The sequence below is a fragment of the Chinchilla lanigera genome, unplaced genomic scaffold (assembly GCF_000276665.1).
Source record: "Chinchilla lanigera isolate Chin_1 unplaced genomic scaffold, ChiLan1.0 scaffold00023, whole genome shotgun sequence".
Taxonomy (NCBI): domain Eukaryota; kingdom Metazoa; phylum Chordata; class Mammalia; order Rodentia; family Chinchillidae; genus Chinchilla; species Chinchilla lanigera.
Window position 1 is genome coordinate 17,061,573 of NW_004955424.1, and position 20,342 is coordinate 17,081,914.

A 20,342-nucleotide genomic window follows, 5' to 3' on the forward strand; every position below is an offset into this window, starting at 1 on the left:
CAATTATTTTCCTATATTTGCTGATGTTCAGCTGTGGACTAAAGGTCCATTCCTGAAGCCATTTCATGTCCTGAGCCATTTCATCTCATGACACAGGTACCTGCTGGGGCAGCAAATAAATGGTCACCAACCTGGCCTCTCTGCCTCAGCCTCTGTATTTTTCTCCTTCCTTGTCTTCTATCAAAATTCTATCATAAATCAGACACTGCCCTCAGTACTGGAGACAGTTTAGTAAACAAAACCAACAGAATCTTCCTGGAATTTAGTCAATTCCAGTTAGAGCTACAAAAAAATTATTAAATCATAAGTAAACGTATAGTATTTTCACAATGTGGTCACACCATGAGCAAAACCAGCGTAATGGGAGGACGTCTGCTTTAGTTGGCCAGAAGATGGTAAGTGACAGAAAGGCAGAAACCAGAATGAAGCTCAGGCATGAGCCATGCAAGTCTCTTGAGGAAAAGTATCCCAAATGATGGAAGAGCAAATAGATAATATTCTTGTGCAGTCACAGAACTACAAGAGCATTTGAGTTGCAGTATAAAAAAGACTTCTAAAATTATTTTGCTTTGTTTGGTGATGTAGGAGAGGTTGGCTAGTTTCAGAAACAGATTTTTTTTGAATAACTGAGGGGATTGTGTTCTTGACGTAGGTGGAGAAACTGGTCTTGGATAGGCGGAGGCACAGGTCACCTCTGGCTTGAGAGGGAGGGTAAGAAAGACAGGAATGGAGGTGAGAGGGTCGGTAGATTTGGTGGGAAAATGGATTTGTTCTTTTTTGATTGGTTTTATTTTGTTGGTAAAATATCAGATGGAGTCAGTGAGGTGAGAGAAGGTGGGGAAGGACCAACGGTCTTATAATGTGGCAAGAAAGTTAATTTACTGGCAAACACGGGTGAGCTGCTGAGCGAGGCTGAGGGCCCCTTGAAGTCTGCAGTGTTAGCTTGTGTGAGACCAGTCACCACAACTGTACAAGTTCCCCTGCTGACATTGGGATATCAGGGTGGTATAAGCAGAAAGGTGAATTCAATCATATGAAAAGTATTCCCAGCCTATTCTTCACCCAGTTTAGTGCCCCCCAAAAGCTGATACTTATGCCATGAGTCAAGGAATTCCTTGGCTTCCAGGTGGGATTTGGCCAGTGACAAGCACAAGGAGATGAGAAGGCTCAGAGATAGGATGTGCCTCCATTGAATTCACTTTCCTGCTCTCTCTCCAACGGGCCCTGGTTGGCAATGACAGTATCCCTCTAGGGAAGCTCCAGCTCCTGTCGGGCATCCCTTTCAATAGCTGGTTTTTTGTTTTTTTTTTTTCCGTTCCCAGACATCCCCCCTTCTTAGTATTATTTCAGGGTTATAGGGGTATCTGTTTCCTTCTGCTCTGAACCCTGGGGTACTTCCTAGCCCTTATTATTTTCGCTTTACCTGACTACTATTTTAGAAACAGTCTGTTTGTTACCATCTCCTTTCTTTGTTTCATCAAAGTAAGTATCTAAGTACTTAAAACCTGGTTAGGGTGAGGCCAGGGAGGTCTAAAGGATGGAGAAAGGAACACGGCGTCTGTTGGTATATAGAGGAGAGATTGTGGTGAGATAAGGACACCGAGCTTAGTATAGGAAGTAATGAGGATCTGAGGAGGACAGATGACTGAGAACATGGCAAAGTAGGTGTTTGAGAAGTCTCAAAGTGGTCAAGGAATTTCAGGGGTTTGGGTACTAGAGTGAATCAGTGGAAAACTGGGAGACAAGCTTCAGAGAATAGAGTGCTTAAAATAGAACATTTGTGATTAATGCAGTTATTGACAAGAGCAATATCCAGGTCAGTGCTTCTCAGCCATGGCCTACATAGTAAAATGACCAGGAGAGATGGTAAAAATACTAATGACTGATTTTGCCTCCAGAGATGGATGGTAATTGATCTGGTATGAGTCCTGCACATTATAATTTTTAGGAAACCATCTCAAATAATTCAGATATATGGCCAGAGTTGAGGATCACTGGTCTAGGATATGAGCAGGCGAATGACTGGCCGAGGTGGATAGAAGGAAATAATATTTAGCAACTAGAGGTCAAGGACTGGAGGGGCCATGGGTTGGAAGAATCACCTACATCAAGGCCACCAGGGATAGTAGCAGAGTTTGTGGTCGAGAGAACTCAGTGAATCAGACACTAGAACTGGGGATTGATGGGTCCGGAAAAAGTCTGGGTAATGTTTCTCTGGGCTAAAGATTTCTCCAGTAGCACAGGGTGAAAGGGCAGGCGTGAGGTTTACTCTTGGTTAACTTGTCTTTGGTCTCCCCCAAACCCATCTCCAACTTTGGCTCTCACTGTTTGTTTTTAGGGTTATCTTTGCTCGCGTCCAGGGTTTGGGGAACCACATTTGACTCAGGGTCTCCGCAGCTTCTTTCCCAGACCCAAATCTCTTGATTCTTTGACCTTTTTTAATATTAACTTTCTTCCTTTGCTCATCAAAAATAAAAATTAAAGAAAAAAAACTTCTCCTTTGTCCCATAGGCCCAGGAGTCTCCTAAGGGTGAATTAATTCCAAAGGCTTGGTCCTAGATCACACCAGCTGCTTATTTGTAAGGGGCTTCCCACATTTCAATACATAAGGGAAAACAAGCAGGCACCCAAAATCATTCAAATCCTCTTTGCATCCAGGATCCCGCACGTATACCCCTGCAATGTGTAAAGAGAACAGGACATTTTAGCTCTCTGTTTTACTTTCTACATGCATGCCATTGGAGGGCCATTTAAATCAAATTCTTCTCATAGCTGAGCACAAAACCTGCACATTTCTGGTTTTGCTCTTTCTGAAGATAATTTCTGCTGTTTAATGAGATCTGAGGATGAAGTCAGGCATGAGCCGGAGAAAGGTCACAGTGTGTGCTCAAAGGTATATTAACCACTCTTGGAGCTGACATCAGTCTCCTTCCAAGAGGACAAAATTAAGCGGCACACAGTAAATATGTTCAATGGTGCTTTATTGCAAGTAGGACCATTTACAATGAAATAAGAATATGAGAATGGTTTCACAGAGAAAATGGGAGTGCTTACAAATAGAACACATCTTACCAGTTAGAGTGGGAATGTGATTCCGGGCAAGGTTAATGGGGAAACAGTTAATGAAGGGTACAGATTCCAAAGCTGTGTGATGCCATATTGTATCTCACAAAGGTAATTAATACTAGTGACTCTGGCTAAATGGACACATTATACACAGCAGACAACTTGAAATTCTGCACACCGTATTGAGAGGCTCCTCTGGACGCTTTATGACTCACCCTAATACCGACAGGGTGACATTAGAGGCCATGTGTTCCGTCCCTCTTCATCATGAAGTCAGTGTGGCACTGTGAAAACACAGGCAGGGGGCAAAATGGGAGGTGTCAGCTCAGATTCAGTCGCTAGGAGGTAGCGTGTGACCTTGGACGAGTTGCTTCCTACTCCTCTTAGGCTCCATTTCCTCATCTGTAAAATGAAGAGGTTGAATCAAATAATCCATGAGGTCTTTTCTAGTTAGAACTATGAGATTCTGTCCTGCATCACCATACCACTGTCATTACTTACCACCTCTAATTGTGTGAAGAGGGGTATATCTGAGTAAATACTGGCTCCATAAGCACAGGCACGGACGCACACTTACGTATATCTACCTGTTTATGACACATAGGTGTGCTTAGGAGTCAACCTATACACTCTGCTTTTTTGAAATGACATAACCTTAAATACATATGTTAAAAAGATTTCTATCTTTCTATTGTGTCATTTATTCCCCTTTTCTTTTCAATCATCTCCTATTTTTCCCTAAAGCGTAAGGTAGCAAGAGTGAGGTTACCTACAGCATTAAAATGCCTGGGCTTAAAATGAACTTGAGTGAAAGAGCTCCTTTAGCCTCTTGGCTGCGGGCTTATCTGTCCCTCCAAAGCCATCTCTTTTGTCTCATTTTGTTGCTCTGAACGCCCCAGGTGGGAGAAAAAGGCTAAGGCTCACAATTTTAGTGGCAAGCAAAGGAATGAAGGAGGATCATGTTACATCTTTTACATTAGCCTGTCTCCTTTGGTTGTCTGGAATCTCCCCTCCTCACCTACTTGAGTAGAGGGGCTTAAAAGGAGGGCGTCTGCACACACTGATTTTCATCCCAGTGATCATCGTATTGACAGGCTTCAGTGCTGCGGCTTTCTCTTTGCATTCAGCCCTGTTTGTAGATGGCGTCCTCAGGGCAGATTCCATTCTGATCCGGGCCCCAGACCTCACTTGTGGCTGCTTTTGAAACTCCCCAGGTGCGCTTTGTTTGTTTCTCTCTTCTGTCCTCCCTTGAACTCTCCTGACTTGTCCTTCCTCTTTCTTTGCCCCTCAGAAAGGAAAACAACAACAAAAAATCAACCCCTTTTGGATGTCTGGCTGGAGAAGTTACTTATTCCTGCTCCACACAGAGAATTACAAAACTACCTTCTTGTTCTAAATGCTTTAAAAGTTGCTTTAAAAGGTCTCTGCCTTGGAGTGGAAGGGACCCAGCAAGTGACAGCTTTACCCACTGTCTCTAGGTCCTACCTCCCTCTACGGACCACGGAGGGCAAGCAGCCTTGGAGCCAAGTTGCCACATGACATTGACCGCTATAGAATCACGCTTCTTGATTGTGGTACAGGAGTGAATGTTTCATCAACTTTTAGTTGAGATGATTCCCAAACAGGACAGGGTCAGTTTTGATGTGCTGCTGGACCTAAATAGCTACCACGGAACCTACCTTTTAAAAAGGCTTTCAATTCGAAACAACTCTGCATTCCATGGGTTCTACAGTGTTGCTCCTCAGCCAGCATGCTGATCAGCATCACCTAGACAATGGTTAGAATAACAGAAGCTGGGGGCCCATCCCAGCTAACTGTGATTCAGGATGCCAAGGAGGGAGCTGGGTAATTGCATCCTGAATAGACTCTTTTAAAAGTGTGATTCTAATGAGTTCAAATGTGGATTCAGAAACTTCTGGAGGGTTCCACTGACACCTTAGTGACCAAGTACCCAACAAAATCTTGGAATTGTGAAATAATCATATTACATCTTCTTCTGTGGAAGCGGGTATGGCTGCACGGATGTGAGGAGGAATGCATTAGCACTGTGTCATTTTCAAGTGTAAGGACATTACTCTCTCTTATTTCTTTGTTGCTTGCTTCATTTCAAGGAACAGTTGGACTTTCTTGGAGGAGCCCATGATTTAGACACAACTTCCCTTCAGGCTCCTTTAGCAGGATCACTCCCCAGCTCTCACAGTGTGCGTGTTTGTGAGTCTAGTCTTCACTGAAAGAGTAAATCGGATTTCATTACACGGTACTGTATAATATGGGGTGACCTCCTGCCATTGTTATGCTGAGTGGATGCTCAGACAGTTCTGATTTTTATTTTCTGGTAATTGCTTCCTTGTGGAGTCAGCCTTTTTTCCCCTTGGTCCCGAACATGTCTCATCTGATGCCTTGTCGTTCTTCAGTCTCTCTCAAAACTTGACATGTTCTTTAATGAATCCACTGCATACTGAGCTACCACCAAGGAAAATCAAGAGGCCATTCCATCAAACATTCTGTGATAGAGAAGCCTGTTCTCAGTTTGAACTTGTGTTTCCCTTCTGTCCCACCTGACCTGGAGGGTCTGCATGGGGGTGACAGGAAAACATTTGAACTCTGGCTACTGTTAAAACATCCTAATTCCAGTAACTTTACTTTGTTTACATTCCTGTGCCGCTTTACCTTTGAAGCTTCTCCTTTTTGGTGAAATGGCAGGGCCCTGTGGCTCCTATATGTTTTAAAGCTACACTCCCCAGAGTTTGCCTGGCTATGGAGACCTGCACTTTGTCTTTTAAGCAGATAAAAAGAGAGGTCAGTCAGAAGTAATTCCCCTACTCCTCGTATAAACAATTTAACTGCTGCAGCAACATACTTGCTTGAAATTACTCCCTCAGATTCAATTCCCTTTTCCTGTTCCACTTGTAAAAATGGTTAGTGTCCTCTATAAACTGCAGCTCACCAAGGTGCAGGGCTTGCTGTGCAGTTGTAGAATAAATGTTAATCTAATACAGGTTACTAGGTCAAATGCAATCACAGGCTTGTGGGAAAAGCTTAATACTGTTCTGCTTCTTCTAACACAGTAAACCTGGATATTATATGATAGGTTAAACGCCAGTGAACCATAGAAGGAATTTTCTTGAAAGTAGGATTTAGTATAAAGGAAACTACACTGAAATAGTGACCTAGGATTGACTTTGCTCTCTAAGAGCACATTCTGTATCACTAAAGGGCACTGTGAAAATGGACTTAAAAATGTGTCATCCCAGGATTCCTTGGTCAGGGGATGCATGCCAGTTTCAACAGCTGTGACACATCTAAAAGCTTCATATGTTGTCAGCTCTGACTTCAATTCCTCCTCATTTTTCAAAAATCCATGAGTACAGACACACACACACACACACACACACACACACACAAGCTTTCCTTACAAAAAGTTAATGTGGGATCAGATGGCCTGTTAGAATTTAGATTCCAACTTGAACATCAAGTAAACACAGCGCGGAGTGTGGGGCGCAGATGTGGGCTAACTGCGCTGGGAGGAGGCTCTGTAAATCTTGCTGGTGGACTCCTCACTATTTTACGTAGATGTTAGTGCTGTTAAGTGTTCCCAGCATGTATTCGTGATCAAATGCCAAAGCTGAGCCATACATATGCTAGCAGATGTATAAAAAATGCTGAAGTAAATGAGGGTCAGATTTCAGGGGAGCAGTGAAGTCTGATTTGTGGAATCACTTAGTTTCTGGGCTGCACAAAGACAAGGGATGGGGCCAGTGGTAGTTTTCAAAGTCCTGTGGGATCTCCCATGTGGGTGCGTTCAGACTCCCATTATAAGCATTTCAACAGCAAGGCACTGTTCTCTTCCTTCCTTACGCTGAGGGCGCATTCGACAAGCGAGTGTGGCAAGGAACGGAATCCTGAGACCCATGGTGGGGCCACGCTCTCCTCCTGAAAGCAGCTGAGAACATGGGCACGAGTCTTCTTTTGGCTCTTATCAGGCTCCAGGCATTGTCTGACTTGTGAAAAACATATTTGTGCATTTACAGATGTGATGCAGCTCTCCAGTGATTAGATGCTAGATAACTTAGCATGTTGGCCAAATTAGAGTACGTAGACATTTGTGAAAAGGCCCCCTCTGCTTTGGTTTGTAATTAAATGGCAGAATTAATCAGGCAGCGCATTCCTCCATAGTTAGGAAAGTGATCCTAGCTATGGAAGTGACCCTTAGGAAAACTGCATGAAAGAATAAGTTCAGGCTGCTCATCGTTTACAGTGAAGTGCACTTCTTTTATTTCCTTAAAAGAATTTCAGATTTTAGGAAACAAACCCAGCAAACTGGATTTCATTTCTAAAGCCATTCATCAATAGGTATCAGAGAGCTTATATGGTTAGTGTGGGACTCTGGCCCTCCATGGCCTTTCATCGGGGACAATCCTCCCTAATCACCACCCCTGCAGCACCGTGCCTTCTGCACTTTGGGCAGCTGATAGACCACTCGGATTCTGAGGAGGGAGAGGGAGGCAGCTGAGATGGACTCTCATTCATACAGTTCCTTTGTAGGCAGGCTCAGCGCTAGTTCCTTCAGCAGAAATGGTGATGCTTAGGGCTCCCACTGTTTGGGAAATGTCAAGCACATAGTACACAGAGGACTTAAAATGCTTTCGACTTCTTTTGTTCTCTTTTTACAGAGTCAGTGGTTAGGTTTCTATCTTGGTGGGAGACCATTTTTTCCAAGTTTTTCTTTTAAAAGATGTAAAGAGAAAAACATATCTTTTTTCCCATGTTCTTCTGTGTATTTGTTCAGCACAGGATAATGGCAAGGGCCAGGACAGTGCATGTTTTCTGTATGCGTTTGATCTGTCATGAACACAATGGTTCATGGTAATGGAGACCAATTTGGCAAGTTCTCAGGCAATGCCTTGCGTCTGATAGTCATATCCAAGAATGGAATATATTTGGGGAGACCATTGACAAAGTTCATAATGGAGATATGGCCCTTACAGAGATGTCTGTTCTGTAGGTAAACATGATATTAAGATTCAAATGTAGTTTTGCCACTTCCCAGCTATGTGATCTGAGACTACTTAAGCACTTTGTATCCTAAATTTCTTTAGCTGCAAATTGGAATGATATTAAATCAGGCTACCCATTCTGATTTTCCCCTTCATGCCTTTATGACAGCAGGAAAGGAGGATCCTGGGTATCCTGGTCCAGTGCAGCCACCAATCATCACGTCTCTACTTTCCCCTCAGCTCTCGTTTCACTCTGTTTTCTCTCTAGCTCGAGGCTCTGGATTTTGTCTCTTGTTTAAGGTCTTGTTCCTACTCCTTGGACTTTGTGTACTAACAAGTTTTCCTAAATTTTCCTATTATGTTTCCAACCTGCCCTGGCCAAACTCCTCATCAACTGGTCAGCTTAGATGAGGAATCCAGACTTTTCCTTACAGCGATTTGGGGATCAAAAGATGGACTGTGTATAAAGTGATTAAAATGGGCAAGTGTTAGTTGTTACTCTTTTCCTTTTTCCAGTTAACACTGTTGGCTACCTGCTGAAATGAGTTGGGGTAATCTCCTAATGTCTCTGAGCCTATAGAAAATAAGAGAAAGGACACTTACTCCACTGGGCGGGGGGAAAGGCTAAGGAGATAACACAGAGTAAGGAAATTCTGTCATCTTCCCCTAGAAGAAACCAAGGCTTTACTCAGCCAATGAATGCCAAAGCTGGGATTTCTAATCAAAACATCCATATGGTGAAAAGTGTTTGCTATCAGGGCCAACTTAGCCAGTAGACATAGTAAGTATAATGCCTAGAGCTCATGAAACCTTTAAAGTCCCATGGAAATATCTCAACTTCTCTTAAAAATAAAATGAAAAAAAAACCTTTAAATTGAAGACAAATATTTCAATATATAGTATGAATGTATTTATGGATATACTAATTCAGTTGGGATATATAACTCTATATCAGTGATGGTGCAACTTTTAGAGCTTTGAATGATACAAACAGCTCCCTGGGGCACCTGTGCCATAGGTTGACCACTCCTGCTCTATATATTTGCATATGTACACATATAAGGATGTCTCAATTCACAAACACTTCTGTTCACAGAACAATTTGGTTCACAAATAGAAGCATTTTGCAAACTTTTGCTTCCATTCTGCAAATGGTCAGTGGTCTCTCCAAATATATTCCATTCTTGGATATGACTATCAAATGCAAGGCATTTTGCAAACATTTGGTTCCACGAATTCTGCACTGGGTGACAAACACAACCATGACCATTTTCCCAAGAATCATGGAACCAGCTAAGTTCATGAACTGAGGTACCAAGTATGTGTGTATTCATGCATATATATGGGGGCACAGAAGTTCCTGGTAGCCCATGAAAGTTATATGTAGCCCTGTTCAGCGTGACTTTATGACACCTGCCTTGGAAATCCTAAATTGCTAATGAATATACAACTGTTCTAGTAAAATTTCTCTCTTTTTGCATTGAGTCAGAAGAATATTCCCCATAGGTAAGTGAAATCACTTAATACTGCTAACTTTTAAGCTAGGAGAACTGGTTACAGTCACCCAAAATACAATGTGCTGTTTTTTCATAGCAGGGAGGCATTTGTGGCTAAGGAGAGCCAGCCTCAGAATGAAGCAAAGTATCTTAGATGTTTCCACTCATACATATTTCCTCTGACCACAGAACTACCGAGGGTTTTATTTGCCACCAGGTGTAGAAAATTCTGGCATTGTGTAAATACTAGGATTTTGCTAAACGTAAAATTACACTGATATTCAGGCCTCACTACATATTGTTTCATTAGCCCATAAGATTCTCGGATACAAGGAATATAGGTGTATTTAGCCCCCATTAAATACAAAGAGAGAAAACCAGATGTTCCCTCACCCAAATCCTCCCTGAGTGTTAGGGACAAAGCAAAGCTCACAATCAGAGTCCAAATATTCTGTCCAAATCTTAAAATTACTGCCAAGTGCAAACACTTTTTCTTTCCTAGAAAAGCTTTGTCCCTACTTTCCTATCTTTTGGAGAGGTGATTTCCCCCTGGACAACCACATTCAACCTATAAAAGAAGGCTGGCTACTGTGGGTAAAGTCATTCCAGCCAAGCAGTATGGGCTCTAATGTCATCACAACATTATGAAACTGATCAGTTTCTTTGTATAAAATCTTAAAAAGGCTCCATGGAGTCTTTAAGCCAAAAAAGGGCTTTTGAAAGTAGTTCAGGAAATTGCCATCATGAAAGCGATTTCCACATGTGTCTCTCAATATTACCATCTCCCTCTTTAGGTGCTGGTCTTTCCTAGACTGTAATAAGAAGTGAAAGAACAGCTTATTTTCCTTTTTAGAGAAGGCACAATTTAAAAAAAAAAAGTCCCCAAGAACCCTGTGTGTGGGGATGATATGCAGACCATTAGTGCTCCTTCCTTGGCTTTGGGGCCTGATTCATATTCTCAGTTAGCTATGAGTATTCCATTCCATATAGGTCAGGAAGAATTACGTGTGTGTAACGGAAGTGGAGTGTGGATTTTAAGCATAGCATGTGATTTTAAGAATGCAGAAAGATGGTATAAATTTGCATCTTCTTAAGAGGAACTCTTTCTAAAAACACTTAAACCATTTTTATCTGATAAAATCAAAATTGATGGGGGTGGAAATGACACCCCAAAATTTCATACAGCTTTTCTTTTCTCCCAAGAAAAGAACTATAAAACCATTGTCAAGCTGTCAAATGTCCTTGGGGCAGATTTTTAAACTGTAGTGCACATTAAAAGGGAAGATTAATATTGTGCTCGGGGGGCTGGGGTAACAGCCTCCATCCTTGTGGGATCAGCTGTAGCACTCTGCCTTAAGATATTTCAGGAATGAGATACGAAGCTACCTGCAGGGAGAGGGGCCGGTGTTTCACAAGGGCTGTTGCCATGAGTGAGGACACAGAGCACATATTCTTCAGGGCACCAAAGATCCTTGGATGCCAGGCCACGGAGCAGAATCTTGAGCCCCTCCTGGGAGGGGCACTACTTATTTCCTGGAAACAAACATGTGGCTCATTTTGTGACATTTCTTAAGCTTTTACTCTTGACTTTACAAGAGCTTTAGAGTAGACCTTTTTCTTCTCTCACTTTGCCGTGCAAACCACAGGGGAATCAGTTTTTTGGAAATGGGTTTCCAATTGATTCGTACTCCAGCTTTCATCCCTAACTTTGTGGTCATGTGTTAGAAACCATAGGGTCACATACAAGAAAACTGTCCTTATATTTCTGTGGCAAGTTATCTAAAACACCAGGGGAATTAGTGAAAGGGGGCATTTGCTTCGGAAGTTGGTCCCAAAATTCAAGAGAATTCAATGAGTATTTTGAGTGCTCATTGCACATTAGGTTTTATGGTAGGTGCTATAAAGGATAAAAGGATATGGTCATGGTTCTGTCCTATGAGGGCTTCAAAATCAGGAAGGTTGGTCAGAAGGGTATGGAATGAAGCCATGATATAGTCACTGTTCTCTCATACACTCAGTGGAGCGCTGTAGGAGGAGAATGGATGTGAGTGGGAAATAGGACTTCAGCTTTAAGGATAAGGAAGATTTACCAGGCGGATAAGGGAAGAAGTAAGAGTATTTGGGGTAAAAGGAACAGCAATAAAAAAGCACGCAGAGAAAACCAGTGCTCCTGTACTTGTGATTGTGCAGTGCAGGTGGGGGCTGGGAAGTGCAAGATGGCGTAAGTGTTGCATTCTAGATGTTCCCTAGAGGCATATAAAGACCAATCAGGTAACAGGGCCTCCTCTCAAATGAAAACATCTAGAATGGAAAAGGAACATTCACATAAATACCTATAATATGAAACAACCCAAGAAATGTGAGAGAGTTGAATGCCATACTATGAGTGTCTCAGAGAGAGAGAGAGAGAGAGAGAGAGAGAGAGAGAGAGAGAGACAGACAGAGAGACAGAGAGACAGAGAGACAGAGAGAGAGAAGTAATAAGATTTGGAATGTTTAGAGCCAGGAAATAAGAAATGACTTCTCCATTTCAAAGATAGTACTTTTGAAAAATGGAATGGCAGTTACAACATATTTTTTTCTTTTCAGATAAAATTTTCTAATTTTTCTCTAATTTAAGACAACCACAGGTTTTAGACACACTTTAGTGTATTCAGACTGTGTAGGTCAGCGGTAGAGCATTTGCCTAGTGAGGCTCTGAGTTCAATCTCTAGCACTGCAAAAAACCCAAAACAAATAACATATATTTGGTGTATTAATTTATCTTCATGAATGCATAGGTGAAGTAAAGTTGGCCAAAAGGGGCATGAATCTACTTTTGAACCGGGCCTCAAGCTCTGCCTGCAGATAAATACTTTCTAAACTAAAGAAGTCACACATATAACAGATAAGTATATTTATAAACAAGAAGAGCGGTAGGGTTGAAGCTGTGAATTTAAAATCCAGAGGAGTTATCCATTTGAAGCCCTATCACCTGGTAAAGTCTCATAAGTATTTTTTCTTCCAGTTACTATTAGAACAGCAGAAGAGAGACAAATTTGTAGATTTACAGAAATGGTCTATATATTAGGTAGGGGTAAGCCACAGCTGTAGAGGATAGAAGACTAGAAAAATGTGTATAATGAGCATATTGGCTCTAGAAAAATGGGAGGGTCGAATCAAACAGAGAAGGCTAATCAAAGGTTACTATTTCCTGGGTCCTTACTAGATAGTCAGCACAGCCTGCAGCACTTTACAGCTGCTAATTTACTTAAAGTTGATAGCAACCTTATGAAGTATATCTTACTATACTTATCATGTAGATGACTAAACAGAGGCATTAAGATTAAGTCACTTGCCTAAGACAAAGAGTTTATAAGTACTTGGTACCCTGTGCCTATGCACCGAATCCTTTTGCCAATGTAAGTATCAAGACAAAGGTAAAACAAAAGAAGTATTTGACTGCAGTATTTCCTGTATAAAATAATATTTTATTTAGATTTAAGGAAAAGAAATGTGTAAGACTTTATTACATACTCAGAGGAAGAGACTGGATCACAGAATCATATACTGTAATAGTATAATTTTGAAGCTTGAGACATTTCCAATCCATATTAGTTTCTCATTCTATAGATGAGGAAACTGAGAATGAGGATCGATTAAAATCATTAAGCATTTGCTGGAGGTTAACAACGTATGCAGCACTGTGTGCCTGGTGCCTGGACAGCAGCACAGCTTGCTCTCCAGATTGTTGGCGTAACACATTGTGGGGAAGCATCACGAAGCAGGGAAGCTGCACAGGGGTCCAGCTTTGTTGGGAATCTTGCAGCACAAGCAAAGAAGGCCAGCTTGACTTTCTGGGGGATGATAGTCGTGTTCAGTGAGCTTTTGACCAACGTTGAAAGAAAGTTCCTACCTCCTAGATGCTTTGGTTGGCTGCTGTCTCAATGTCTAATAGACCAGCAACAAATTCCCTTTCTTTCTCCATAAACTTACTTCTAATCTGTTATCTTTGTATGACACAGAATCTGTGTGGAGTGACAACTTGCTTTTCTCATCACTTTTAGGATAACTTTGGTTAATTCAGGTCTTTCCATGGTCTGCCTGAGGGTCTGTGGGACCAGTTTACACAGTGGGGAGGGGAGATAATCTTGAGCTGGCTTCAAGTTAAAACTCCACAATGACTTGCAAATTTTGTTACCTTGGGCAAGATTCTTTCCCTCTATAAGTCTTGGTTTTCTCATGTGTAAAATGAGTGAAATCATAATCCCTGTATGGTAGGATTTTTGGGAGGATTAAACGTGCCAGTGCAGACAAAGGACCTAGCACTTTCTTAGCTCATAATGACAACACAATGTATTTTAGATAATTAAAATGAATAAACTTAATTAATTATGAAACTTTTACTGTGAAAGTTTATCTCTATTGAAAGTGTAAACCACAGTCAGATACAGAATAATTCAAGAGTTACCAAGATTTTATTGCAAATAGCAAATCTCCTTTTCCAAATTGACTTTCCAAACCAGAAACCCTCTCAAAGGAGCTAAAACACATGATTACAAATGGTCAACTTTAAACAATCTGTGATGGGGACTCCTATGAACTTCATAATCAGTCAAATGAAGGCTTACGGGAAAAAATCCTTTCTAGAATTTAAAATTAGGAATAATTTTAAGTCTCTTCTGAGTATTTAATTGGAAAAGGAAAGACATTTCACTTACGACACTGTCCTTTTATTTTTGAGCCAATAACTTCAGTGTTGTTTTATTTTACACTGGAGAAAGTGGCAGTATCATAGCCTGCTTTTTAATTTAGTTTTGCCTTTTTATTCATTCTAGTGATTTTTCAGTTTTATCATATTCATGCCTTACATGTTAAGCTTTCTCAAAATCTCTTTGCAAGTCAGAAGAGAGAAATGTACATAAATACCATAAAATGGCATCATGTCCACGATTTTTCTTACAAATACACCTTATGCCTGATTGTGCACATCTGGCTTGAACTAGTTTTTATTTTATCAAGACTTCAGTGAAAATGGCAGAATTGACTTTTATGTAAGCACTCATTTTATATTTCACAAATGTGGAACATAGATGCTCGCCTCACAGACCATTTAATTCGCTTGAGAAAGAGGGATTGCAAAGAAAAACAAAGAAGGAAAACAGGGGCTATTTAATAGACTATTATGAGTGCTGAGCAGGTAACAACACTTGCTAATTAACCAATGCGGTTAATAAGCATCAAATCAAGTCAATCTGATAAAAACAGAAACTAATGTATATTTTACTGGGCATCATTAGACACCTAGTTTATTCATTTCTCACATCAGTCCTGTAAAAAGGAAGCATTATTTTCAGCTCTCTTATAGGACAAAACAGAGGCTCACATGTGGTAGGAGCCACGCTGAGGATTTTGTAAGAAGTATGTGCCCTAGGATTGAAAGTCAGGTCTTAATTTAAAAGCCCAGGTTGTATCCACTCTTCTAACCTGTGCCCTCAATGCCTGATCTCAAGCGTGCAATAAGAAAGGTTCTCTTTTAACCTCTGGGCTTTCCTCCACAAGTTTGCTGGATAGAGAAAGACGGGCAAAAAACAAAGGCTGCTAGGTCAGGATTGTCCCTCAGGTGCACTCTATCTGGAAATGTTTGTTCTCTTGCCTAATATTAGTGTGATCCTTAAAATCAGTCTCCTTATAGTTGCGTAAGGTGCGGGGCAGAAGAAATTTTCTTGCCAAAGTAGTTAGGAGAGCCCACCTAGGTTGGAAGAGAGCAACAGCTTCTGAAGCTGCTGTGTCCATAAATCCATGCAATGAGGGATTAATGTGAGAGCCGTTGAGCCACAGTCAATGAGTGCGATATAAGGTGGAGAGTGAATTTTGATGAATTTTAAATGTCAATTTTGAGTCTTCGCTATCAGGTATAAAGAAAAGTTACCGGTCTGAGTTACAGTGGTATGAGGTGGAAAATCACCCAACAAAAGAGAATGGTGCTTCATGGGGACCTAGCACAGCCACCAAGCAGTTTTTCACTGAACATCCGATGAGGCACGATGGGCAGTTAGTACTTGATTTAGGCTGCCTGTCCTGTACGTGAATTGCATTTTATGGGTAAATTAACTGTCTAGGAGTGGTATGTGGGATTGTGTTAGTTTATTTCTTCCTACCTCTGCCTACTGCAATCATTACAAACACTGAGCTATATGAAAGTCACTGGCTAGGACAGTCCCAATCACCATACTGCTTTCCTCCCCTGATTCAGGACTGGATAGACTTAAACCAACAACTCCTGCCAAGTCTGTGCCAGTTTTTACTTGAAGGCCACTCCTTACCAACCAGAACACAGTATTTTCCTGGAGACTTATTTCAACACATTTCCTTAAGAGTGTTTCCTTTTAGTAACCTTTCCTAACTAGAAACTAGCCTGTCTAGGCTTTGCCCTTCACAACTCCTACTTTTTAGAATGTAAACATCTAAACTCTCCTTTGGAAGGCAGTTTCCTTTTCCAAATAGACAAGCAGGGGTTTCAATGGGCAATGTGAGTCTGAATTAAGTTACTTTTCTAGAAAACAGAGCATTTTGTTTCGTTTGCTAGGGGAACACCCCTTATAAAATCACATTCTTTTATTTTTTTAACTTATGAGAGAACAAAAGTCCTATCAGGAGCCATGAAAACACCTGACCCATTCTTTTTCTATGTCCAGAAATAGTTTACGGGGCCACTGAAAGATGCTGATGTTATCTTTTTAATATTCTGAGGAATAATCCTATTAAACAAAAAACAAGGGAAACTGTTATGCCCACAAGGCGAAATTACCCAAAGCTGGCTGGCAGGGGTCGAGTTACCTCACAAAACCCTAGCTGTGCGCTGTTTCTATCGCTCCATCAAGGGCTTGGTGAATGAGCAATAATCTGTGGATTCTGCTCATCTCTCTTTGCGAACTTTGTTCTGTGGAATTAGATACAACTTTGACAAATTAGAAAAGGCTCCTGGGTGCCCCGCTGTCCCCAGAGTAGCACAGTCTGGTGATTGTGCACTGGCCTTCTGAAGTCCAGCTATGTCAAGCCATCAGCAGCAGCCCTTCCACCAAGTACATTTTTTAATAAGCAAGTCTGTCAGCACCAAGTTCTTCGGATCTTCCGACCTCTCCTTAATCCTCAGGACGCACTGACTTTCTTCTGTTTCCTTGACGGTAAAAGGCCCGGTGCTGGGAAAGAAGTATCTTCTTTGTTTATAGAATATGGGCAACAAAATTAACCTTCGAGATTAACTGTAAATGAGTGAAGATCGTGTTTTATCTTCCTCCAGGTCAGGGGGTAGGGATTAACACTTGCATGAAAAGTGTGTGCACACGTGTGCATGCATGTGCACGGCCACGCTCCTTCCTCGCCTGACCCCAGCAATCATAAGCTGACACATCTTCCTGCTCTGGCTGTTCTCTGTTCTGTATTCATGCATGGGTTCCATTCTGGTTTGCATAGAGCAGTGAGGTATATTCTGTTTTTTTGTTTTCTATTCTTCAATTCTATTTCAAGTCTTACAGAAAGGAAAAGATCTAAAACGTCAGCATACTAGAAATGATTTCTGATGTTTAAGGATAAAAGTTTGCTTTTGGCGAATGACACAAGATCATCCTCTTTCAGTAAAATTGTTGGGCCCAGTAGAGGTAAACAGTGTCATAGTGTGCAGCAAGGACCACGAATATACCGCAAAGAACCACATCTGGGAAAGAGGGTCTTTTCTTTGGTTTACATGGCAGCATACTCATGCTAACAGTCACAGGAAAAAGTTGCGGCTCTACACAATACAGGGCGTAATGACCCTCTCAGAGTGCCTTAAAAAAAAGACTCACAATCATTGAATAAGATAAATGAACAAGAAATTTTGGTCTCATTTATTTTTTTCCTGGCTTTGTAAAAATGCAGGTTGACCCAATTAGATATATACTTATATTTTTAAAAAGTAAGCTTGACACAAAGAACAACAACAAAAACAGTTTGTTGCAGGCAAAATTTATACTGGGAAGAGAGTGGAAGTCAACTGCCTTAAGATAGATGTTATTCTTGGTCTCTGGACGCTCCTGAAGGGTGAGGCAAGATGAACTCAAGACTGGATGATTTCTGACTCAGGGCAAGACTGGAAACAGGCTTCACATACCCACTACTTGCTGTTGAGAGTGCAGAGACCGGTCTTTCTCCATTTTTGGTTGAGGCTTCACCTCCTAAATCCAGCTTGAAAGTGACAAGGTATGACTATGGCGGCCAGAGCTAGGATCTCAACCTCACGCTCCTGTCTTTATTTCTCAGAGTTGCTGAAATGTGCCTGGAACACGGGGCGGTGACTCACCTTGGCTGTAGTCATTTCTTGCAGCGAATGGTTCTATTAGAAGCACATTGTGATCCTGGTTTCCTCATATTTGGTTGGATTCTGGGGAAATTCGATCACTTTTATAATTTTCTTGCCTCTTCTCAAACAAGATCATTTTATGCTGGTTTTAATTCTACTTTCTTTCTGTCCTTCTTTCTTTTTTTCTTCTTTTAAATAAAGCAGAACAAAATGAAGCACTATGCCAGCACAGAGATGCTCAATTTTTCACTCAACAGTGGCAATGACCATAACAATTAAATAGAAGAAAAAGGGACTTTATTGTAGGTGCAAGACGGGGGTTATACAAAATGGAGAAGTAATCAGGTCAGTGCCAGGGACCCCTTAATATGATGATCAGAATTTCAGGGGGATGAAAAGAAGTGCGTGTTGGAATCCCCAGTCTCCATTATCACCATCTTGGGTTAGGTACTTAACGCGTGCTGTGATTTTAGCTGAGGAAACTGCTTAGAGGAAGCAATTTTTGAAGTTCACTTGATATCTCTGGGAGGTAATAAAGATCTTTATTTATAAATAACGCACATTCTGTGAAGTGTCTGTGTGGGCATAATATACCCCAGAAAAATGATAGGTTCTTTGTGTTGTCTTGGTGGGAAGAGCAAAAGGTACATTTCAGGAGACCTGGTAAGATTCTAGACTTTTTACTGTAGGGGTATGTAGCACAGTTCAGATCATTTAACTTCTGTGTTGCCAGTATTCACATTTGCTGAGTGGAGTTAGTGCCTGTTCTAGCACCTTTGAAAAGCTGCTGTGAGGAGCAGCAAAGACCCAGGAGATAAAATGTCTCTATTTTACTACATGTTCTGGGAGCTATCATTTGAAATGCACTTGTGTGCAGGAAGTCTACCTGGAGCATTTAGAGGTCAAATGACCCCAGCCACCCACCTCAGTGAGAGCACTTACCACATTACACTTAACCTTGGGCCTCTTTGGCTATTTCAGTACTTTCCTAGAAGCTCCTGTAAGACAAAAACAACAATTCTCGCATTCATGATGCTGAAATCCAGCGCAGTGGCTAGCTTACCATAGACACTTGATCAAGGGAAAAAATGATGGACACATTTGACTCTACCATTAGCCGAGACACTCAAAAGGAGGCTAGATTAAGTGTCTGTATGTTAGCTCCTCATAGCAATATACAGAGAACTGGAATTTTATATTAATTTTCATACATTCTTAGAGCAGAGTTCCTTAAAAGTCTACAAAGTCTAAGGAAATTAAAAATAAAAGGCCTTAACTGGCAAAATAATCTGGACTGCCATTCTCCTTCCAAAATTTCTCATGTGAAATCAAGACGAGGGGGTGAGAGTGACTACTTAAAGCTGGGTGAAGGTGTAATTCTGGTCTTGTTTTAGTGCTGGGTTTATCTAGCTATAACAGCTGTGCCCGGTACTCTTTGTGACCTGTAAAACAAAGCATCTTTTCATCTGTACAAGGTGAAATCAAGAATATACAAGATGGTGCTCGTTGATGTGTCAGCTTGGTAGGCAGAAGAACAAAAGAAGGTGTATTTTGGATTTTCCCTAACTGAGGACGCGTCTGTAAACCTAAATGGATTTTGCTCCACACACTTTGATAACGCTAGTCTGAGGAAAAGATGGCATGGCTTTGCTTTCTCATCTGTTCCCATCCTCCTTCCCCTCTCATCTGGTATTTTGCAATAAAATTTCCAAGATACGGTCGTTCAACAGTCGCTAGCATGCATTGATTAATTATGTGAGCCAGACTTCCAGTATACAATTAAGCTAAACAAAACTGCATTAAAGTAAAATGAATAATTTGACTTCAAGCCACAAAAACAAGGAAACTGAGTGAAAGCAGAATCTCTGACCTCACTCAGTTTGCACAGCGTAGGAGACGAAGTGTAATCAGAGCTATAAATCATACCACTGCCATAATACGATGATGCAGGAAGGAAGTTGCCCTGACCTTTGATTTAGAGCAGTTTCAAAGGCAGAACTGAACTGGATGATTTCTTCTACAAAATTCTTCAATTAGGAAGTATAATGGAAAAAAATTCCCTTTCCTGACATAAGTGGATAATGCCTGTTTTAGTTATCTTTAAAGCAAATTTATTGTATTTTCTTCAGTATGATTGAGATATGTCATATTTACACTGTCTCAGAACTATTTTATGTTGATGTGCTCTTAATGTCTCTAAGATCAAAATTCAGAGAATAAAATATATCCCACACACAAAAATAGAATGAGTTGTTAATAATGTTTTTCCTTGCCAGCTATAAAAATGATATTTACTGAGGACAAATTTGAAATATGCAAAAAAACCCAATGTATTAGATAGGAAATAAAATCTATCCATAATCCTAGTACTCTGAGAATCTCAAGGGAGCTATAGTTCCTCTTTATTCTTTCCAGATTTTAGTGTATGTGTGTGTATGGGTATATGTATGTGTGTATGTGTAG

General features: G+C 41.0%; 1 long non-coding RNA gene across 1 annotated transcript in view; it reads right to left on the bottom strand.

Moving 5' to 3' along the window:
- Window positions 1-2,964: 2,964 nt before the first annotated feature.
- The window catches only part of LOC102024929, a 52,056-nt gene continuing 34,678 nt past the window's right edge, over window positions 2,965-20,342 (bottom strand). The window contains exons 3-4 of the long non-coding RNA XR_001234138.1: window positions 18,822-18,877; window positions 2,965-3,468 (exon numbers count right to left, since the gene is read on the bottom strand). This is a non-coding gene — a long non-coding RNA (uncharacterized LOC102024929). The remainder of the gene's footprint in view (window positions 3,469-18,821; window positions 18,878-20,342) is intronic.